This window comes from Salmo salar, unplaced genomic scaffold (genome assembly GCF_905237065.1).
Source record: "Salmo salar unplaced genomic scaffold, Ssal_v3.1, whole genome shotgun sequence".
Classification (NCBI taxonomy): Eukaryota; Metazoa; Chordata; class Actinopteri; order Salmoniformes; family Salmonidae; genus Salmo; species Salmo salar.
Window position 1 is genome coordinate 1 of NW_025548851.1, and position 8,345 is coordinate 8,345.

Here is an 8,345-nt window from a genome sequence, read left to right on the forward strand (position 1 = left end):
TATAACATAATGTCCTAGGGTTGTCATCTGATGAAGATCATCAAAGGTTAGTGCTGCATTTAGCTGTCTTCTGGGTTTTTGTGACATTATATGCTAGCTTGAAAAATGGGTGTGTGATTATTTCTGGCTGGGTACTCTGCTGACATAATCTAATGTTTTGCTTTCGTTGTAAAGCCTTTTTGAAATCGGACAGTGTGGTTAGATTAACGAGAGTCTTGTCTTTAAAATGGTGTAAAATAGTCATATGTTTGAGAAATTGAAGTAATAGCATTTCTAAGGTATTTGAATAACGCGCCACGGGATTTCACTGGCTGTTACGTAGGTGGGACGAAATCGTCCCACTGGCCCTAGAGAAGTTAAAATCCAAACGTTTGATATATTCCTTCTCACCCATGGTGACCTGATTATGTAAAATCATATTTTCTCATGATAACATTCAGTACGGGACAAACTCCTCTCCTCATACAGGAGTTCTTGTGTGGTACCACTGAGTACTGTCAAGCAAATCACATTCAGACCAGTTGTGTGTGGAAACACGATTCACTTCAAATACAGGGAGTTTGCCTGTGCTTGTTTAATTAATTGAAGTGCCCCATTTCCTATTCTGGGAAGGCAGGGGCATTTCCAGGGAGGAAGAGAGCAGCGTCCAGACCCTGAGCTGTGAAGTGAAGATGAAATGAGGTACTAGATGTTAGCATAAGAATGGCTGATGACATAATCAGGTCACAATACCTGCTCGCTTACCCTCCAGTCCCTCGACTTCTTGGCGCTGACATAAACATGGATTACCACAGAAAACACTGCTACTCCTACTGCTCTCTCCTCGTCTGACCCGTGTTTCGCATACCCGAGAGCATCTGGTCAGCGGGTGGTGGCATTGGAATCCTCATCTCTCCCAAGTGGACATTCTCTTTCTCCCCTGACCCATCTGTCTATCTCCTCCTTTGAATTCCATGCTGTCACAGTCAATAGCCCATTCAAGCTTAACCTGTTATGGCTAGGGGGGCAGTATTTTCACGGCTGGATAAAAACGTACCCGATTTAATCTGGTTACCACTCCTACCCAGTAACTAGAATATGCATATACTTATTACATATGGATAGAAAACACCCTAAAGTTTCTAAAACTGTTTGAATGGTGTCTGTGAGTATAACAGAACTCATTTGGCAGGCATAAACCTGACAAGGTTTCAGGCAGGAAGTGGCCTGTCTGACAAGGTGTCGTTCTTCTTGTCTCTGTTTATTGAAGAGTGAGGATCTTAGCTGTCCCGTGACACTTCCTACGGCTGCCATAGGGTCTCAGAAGGCGGTAAAAAGCTGAATCGTGGCTTTGCAGGCCCTGGCTGAAAAAAAAGTAGCGCGTTTGGGTAGTGGCTGGTTACAGTACTGTGAGACTCAGGCTCGTGCCCGCGTCGACCCGAAAGCTTTGTTTACTTTCCTCTGTTTAGCTAAAAGGAGATTCCCGGTCGGAATATTATCGCTTTTTACGAGAAAAATTGCATAAAAATGGATTTTAAACAGCGGTTGACATGCTTCGAAGTACGGTAATGGAATATTTAGATTTTTTTGTCACGAATTGCGCCATGCGCACGACCCTGATTTACCATTTCAGATAGTGTCTGGGACGCATCGAACAAAACGCCGCTATTCGGATATAACGATGGATTATTTTGGACCAAACCAACATTTGTTATTGAAGTAGCAGTCCTGGGAGTGCATTCTGACGAAGACAACAAAAGGTAATCAAACTTTTATAATAGTACACCTGATATTGGTGAGTGCTAAACTTGCCGGGTGTCTAAATAGCTAGCCCGTGATGCCTGGGCTATGTACTTAGAATATTGCAAAATGTGCTTTCACCAAAAAGCTATTTTAAAATCGGACATATCGAGTGCATAGAGGAGTTCTGTATCTATAATTCTTAAAATAATTGTTGTGCTTTTTGTGAACGTTTATCGTGAGTAATTTAGTAAATTCTTAGTGAATTTGCCGGAAGTTTGCAGGGGGGGTATGCTAGTTCTGAACGTCACATGCTAATGTAAAAAGCTGGTTTTTTGATATAAATATGAACTTGATTGAACAAAACATGCATGTATTGTATAACATAATGTCCTAGGGTTGTCATCTGATGAAGATCATCAAAGGTTAGTGCTGCATTTAGCTGTCTTCTGGGTTTTTGTGACATTATATGCTAGCTTGAAAAATGGGTGTCTGATTATTTCTGGCTTGGTACTCTGCTGACATAATCTAATGTTTTGCTTTCGTTGTAAAGCCTTTTTGAAATCGGACAGTGTGGTTAGATAAAGGAGAGTCTTATCTTTAAAATGCTGTGAAATAGTCATATGTTTGAAAAATTGAAAAAGTTTTTGTATTTTTGAGGAATTTGTAATTCGCGCCACACCTATCATTGGATATTGGAGCAGGTGTTCCGCTAGCGGAACGTCTTAACATCCTTATCATTTATCGCCCTCCAGTTTCCCTTGGAGAGTTCATCAATGAGCTTGACGCCTTGATAAGTTCCTTTCTTGAGGATGGCTCACCCCTCACAGTTCTGGGTGACTTTAACCTCCCTACGTCTACCTTTGACTCATTTCTCTCTGCCTCCTTCTTTCCACTCCTCTCCTCTTTTGGCCTCACCCTCTCACCGTCCCCCCCCTACTCACAAGGCAGGCAATACGCTTGACCTCATCTTTACTAGATGCTGTTCTTCTACTAATCTCACTGCAACTCCCCTCCAAGTCTCTGACCACTACCTTGTATCCTTTTCCCTCTCGCTCTCCTCCAACACTACTCACTCTGCCCCTACTCAGATGGTATTGCGCCGTCGCAACCTTCGCTCTCGCTCTCCTGCTACTCTCTTCCATCCTATCATCTCTTCCCACTGCTCAATCCTTCTCCAACCAATCTCCTGATTCTGCCTCCTCAACCCTCCTCTCCTCCCTTTCTGCATCCTTTGACTCTCTATGTCCCCTATCCTCCCGGCCGGCTCGGTCTTCCCCTCCTGCTCCGTGGCTTGACGACTCATTGCGAGCTCACAGAACAGGGCTCCGGGCAGCCGAGCGGAAATGGAGGAAAACTAGCCTCCCCTGTGGACCTGGCATCTTTTCACTCTCTCCTCTCCACATTTTCTTCCTCTGTTTCTGCTGCTAAAGCCACTTTCTACCACTCTAAATTCCAAGCATCTGCCTCTAACCCTAGGAAGCTCTTTGCCACCTTCTCCTCCCTCCTGAATCCTCCTCCCCCCCCCTCTCTGCGGATGACTTTGTCAACCATTTTGAAAAGAAGGTTGACAACATCCGATCCTCGCTTGTTAACCTGTTTAGGATAGGGGGCAGTATTTTCACGGCCGGATAAAAAACGTACCCGATTTAATCTGGTTATTACTCCTGCCCAGAAACTAGAATATGCATATATTGTTTGATTTGGATAGATAACACCCTAAAGTTTCTAAAACTGTTTGAATGGTGTCTGTGAGTATAACAGAACTCATATGGCAGGCCAAAACCTGAGAAGACTCCATACAGGAAGTGCCCTCTCTGACCATTTCTTGGCCTTCTATAGCCTCTTTATCAAAAACAGAGGATCTCTGCTGTAACGTGACATTTTCTAAGGCTCCCATAGGCTCTCAGAAGGCGCCAGAACGGGGAATGATGACTCTGCAGTCCCTGGGCGAAAAACAGTAGCGCATTTGGATAGTGGTCGATCTGAGAAAAATGAAACGGGTGTGCGCGTGCACGTGAAGAGTCCATTTTACAACCTGGGATAGGATTAAGTAATCCTTCTAACCCCCCCTCCCTCCCTCCCACCCTCCCCCCAAAAAAGATATAGATGTACTATTGTAAAGTGGTTGTTCCACTGGATATCATAGGTGAATGCACCAATTTGTAAGTCGCTCTGGATAAGAGCGTCTGCTAATGACATAAATGTAAATGTAAACAATACAATAACAAGAACCCAACTATTTGAATCGTATTACTGTACTGAGTACAACATTGTTATTGAGAAAAGTTGTGTCTCTTAGAAGAATAGGGGATATTTCAATTGAATGGTTTTGTATATCGAAACAAGTCTGATATTGCTGCATATTGATCAAAATCTTTAACACTTTATTTTAGATATCCTGCAATCCAATTTTCATCAGAATATATATGATAAAAGTACAGCTATAGTAAACTTTATATGTTCTACTATACCACAAAAAATTGTGGAGGCACATTTTGAACTGTGTGGTCAGGTTTTATTGAAATAACACTATACACCAGTGCTGTCTGAATAATACTGAATGTGCTCATCAAACATGGGAATCATCTGACACTATCACATGAGAAAAAGACAACTCAAAGCACAGTTCAAGTGCATACCAGATACAACATTACCTTAAATGAGTGTGAATCTTTTACACATTCCCCTTTTCACCTTCACTTCTGACGACATCTTAGATAAGTAACCAATCACCTTGTTGGAGATTGTTTAAAAAAAGTATCCAGTCTTGATCAATCACACTGATCTCAGTTCAGTTGTAAGATCCCATGATCCACCAAGAAGTCTGTAGTTGTGCTCCTGGTCTGATCCTAGAGCATCCTACAAACACTTTACCCAGGCCTGATAGTCTCCCAAGAGGACATTCCATAGTAGGGTAACATTGGGAACAATCCCATATTCCATATTCCAAATCCTGATTTTGTGTGAAGGTCCAATATTCTGTCATTCCTGAGTCAGGCGAAGTCTGATTCCATCGTAGCACCTTGCTGCACTAGTGAGGAATGGGCGGACACCAATGTCCAGTATGATGCTCCATAGGCTCTGCAGCCAGTATGTGATTATAAGGATATGATGCACGAATGGGCTAAAGAACCTTTCAGGATTAGATAGAGAATACAGGGAGTAAGAGAAGAGAAGAGTTTCAAGATGTTAACTTATGGTTCACCCACTGGGCACAGATGTCATTTCAACGTCTATTTCATGTTGGTTCTTCAGTGAACAGTGAACTGATATTATAGACATACCATATGTGTAGGAAGCTGAGGATGGCGAAGATCAGTCCGGTGATGATGGACACAGGGACGGCCAGCAGGACGGTCACTATGCGGTAGATCCAGACCCTGGTGACCTCGAACAGGGCGTTGCTCCAGATCCACACTCTGTCTCCACTACGTACTGATGCCGGCTCTGCTATCACATCCTCAAAGCTCACCTAGAGGCAGAGTCATAATCTTGGGGTGATTGTTTATAGACAGACAGTATGTTTTTGACACTCAAAGGAAAATATAGATACACTGCAGTCAATGACATGACCACAAGAGGGCAGTGCAAGTATACAAAAACAACTGGGACATGCCACATTACTATAGAAATATAAAACAGATTTGTTAGATCGTTTTAGTAATTATGTTTGACTAATTGGGTTAAGACAGATAATCTGCTTGAAAAAAACGACAATCAAGCTTGTGACAGTGTTACCCGTTTCAGGGTACAATCCTGAAAGCACAAAGAACTAATTCATGAAGTCATTCAAATTGACAAAAATATATAAACACAGAAAATGTAGTCTGGTTAGCAGTTAGCTCCTGTTTTTATGGGTTGATGCATTGATGTGAGGTTGTGTGAAATACCTTCAAACACTCGTTGACTCCTCGAGGGTCTCTCTCATTCAGGAGGGGCTTGGTGTCACTAAGATCCACTAACGGGGACACAGGTTCCTCCTCATCCATCCTGTCCCCCCAGTTCAGCCTTCCATAGCAGCTGAGGCTCCTCATGGTCCTCATACAGGTCTGCATCAAGGTCTTCATCATCAGTGTCTCCCAGGTCAATCTTTGTCTCCACTGGATCTGTCTTCCTCATCATGGTGCCTTTTCAAGGGAACAAATAATGTTTTTTAGAATGGATTTCAATATATGGGAGTGTAGAGAGTAACAGGACCAGAAAGACTCACTCTGCCTACACACATACCTACACACTCACACCACACTGTCAAACTGTGACACTTTCAGACAGAGGATGGCCACCAGGCTGTTCACATGGGTGTGGCTAGCAGCAATGGGTTATATTGGGAAAGTGAGACTGGCCTGGTTAGAATTTTCAAAGGGGCTTTGGTGTGTGGATCACTTCCCCATACCCAGGGAGAGAGGAGAGGGGAGAGGGAGAAGGTAAGGCGAGAGGGGAGAGGGGAGAGACCCTCCCTGCTGCAGGATATAAATACCTAGAGAGAGGACTATATACAGACTGCTCCTATGATCATACAGTGATCTACCCTGCCCATCTGATCCAATAGAGACAACTCAGATTGGGAACTCTGCAGGATACTTGTTTTAAACTCTCCACTTGATATGAAAAGGAGAACGTGGAACGTTTCCTACAGTTGGACTAAACTGTGATATGAATGTCATAGCGATATGGCAACATGATCTCACAAACACACTTCAATATGGACACCTAAAATAGATAGGTTACTCATTGTTGTGATATCATTGACTTGGTGATGATTAGCCTGCCGTGCACTCTGTGGCGTATTAGAAGTAGTAACTTTACCTGGCCCAGGTCCCACAGGAAGGTAATGCAAACCAGTCCAGGGTCGTATTCATTATTGCACACTGTAGAAAAATGCTTTGCAACGGAAAATGAAAACAATTATTCTTAATTGACAAGTTCAGATATTTCCTCCCTGTTTCAGCCCGTTTGCTCCCATTTTGTTCCTAATGAACAGCCACAAAACCAACATGTGCGTAACTATGGGGCAAAACTTCGATTGTTGACAAAATGTAAACTATATTTAGTCTCCAATGTTTATTGAAAACATAAATGCATTTGCACAATGAGCACTTGTTGTCTCTCAAATACATAATTGTATTTGGTTAGCAAGCTTAGGAATTTTTTTGCCATATTAGCATTGACATGAAATCAGTCAAAACACCTCAAAACAAGAACAAGATAAAACTGGCTGAAAAGAGACACTTACAATTCCCCACATGGCAGTTTCTTGTCATTGTTGGTAGCTATCTGGCCATTCAGAATCAAATCAAATGAAATGTTATTGGTCACACATATTTACCAGATGTTATTGCAGATGTAGTGAAATGCTTCTGCCCCATTGAAGCATGCGCATCATTTTCGAGATGTCAGTTAATCCATCTGTAACACTCATCAAGGGACATTGGTGGCACCTTAATTGCGGAGGACGAGCTTGTGGGAATGGCTGTAGTGGAATGAGTGGTATGGTATCAAATGCTGTACTTCAAACACATGGTTTTCATGTTTTCGAAGCCATTCCATTTACTCTGTACCAACCATTATTATGGGCTGTCCTCCCCTCAGCAGCCTCCTGTGCCACCCATACTCAGAAGAAGAAGAGGGTCAACTAAGCTGTGTAAAGGCTGCAAAAATGGAGGCAAGTGGAAAGGGGAGAAGGTAAGGAACTTCTCTGTCTGCCCTGCATTAAAGACCAAAATTGGCTAAAGAAAATTGTGATAAATAAAAAAGTATACCAGGACCAAAAAATGTACAGCTGCACCATACAGGTTACAAAATAATTGGGAGGAGATTTCGATGTACTGATTCCATGGCACATGATTTATGAACTGGTACACAAAACGTAGCCGGATTCAAAATGTAGAGTTTTTTAATTTAAATTATAATATCAAATTCTTGCAACCAATAAAATGTTATATATATTGCGAATACAACCATCTCAGCTCTGCAGATTTTGCTGTGAAGAGACAGAATTAGTAGATTACCAGTTTTGGTACTGCCCATATGTAGATTGTTTTTGGTCGCAGGTTCACAATTTGAAAAATTGCAAAACTTACTCAGAGATAACTCTGCAAATAGCACTGCTGGGTGATTTGAAAAGTCATTGTCAATTGATCAATAATATAGTAATACTCCGGGATGCTGGCCGTCTAGGCAGAGTTGCAAAGAAAAAGCCATATCTCAGACTGGCCAATAAAAATAAAAGACTAAGATGGGCAAAAGAACACAGGCACTGGACAGAGGAACTCTGCCTAGAAGGCCAGCATCCCGGAGTCGCCTCTTCACTGTTGACATTGAGACTGGTGTTTTGCGGGTACTATTTAATGAAGCTGCCAGCTGAGGACTTGTGAGGCGTCTGTTTCTCAAACTAGACACTCTAATGTACTTGCCCTCTTGCTCGGTTGTGCACCGGGGCCTCCCACTCCTCTTTCTATTCTGGTTAGAGCCAGTTTGCGCTGTTCTGTGAAGGGAGTAGTACACACCGTTGAACCAGATCTTCAGTTTCTTGGCAATTTCTCGCATGAAATAGCCTTAATTTCTCAGAACAATAATAGACTGACGAGTTTCAGAAGAAAGGTCATTGTTTCTAGCCATTTTGA

At 42.5% G+C, this 8,345-nt stretch overlaps 1 pseudogene; it reads right to left on the reverse strand.

Annotated features, from left to right (window-relative positions):
* Positions 1-4,215: 4,215 nt before the first annotated feature.
* LOC123733375 (caveolin-2-like) lies at positions 4,216-6,036 on the reverse strand (annotated as a pseudogene).
* Between the last annotated feature and the right edge of the window lie 2,309 nt (positions 6,037-8,345).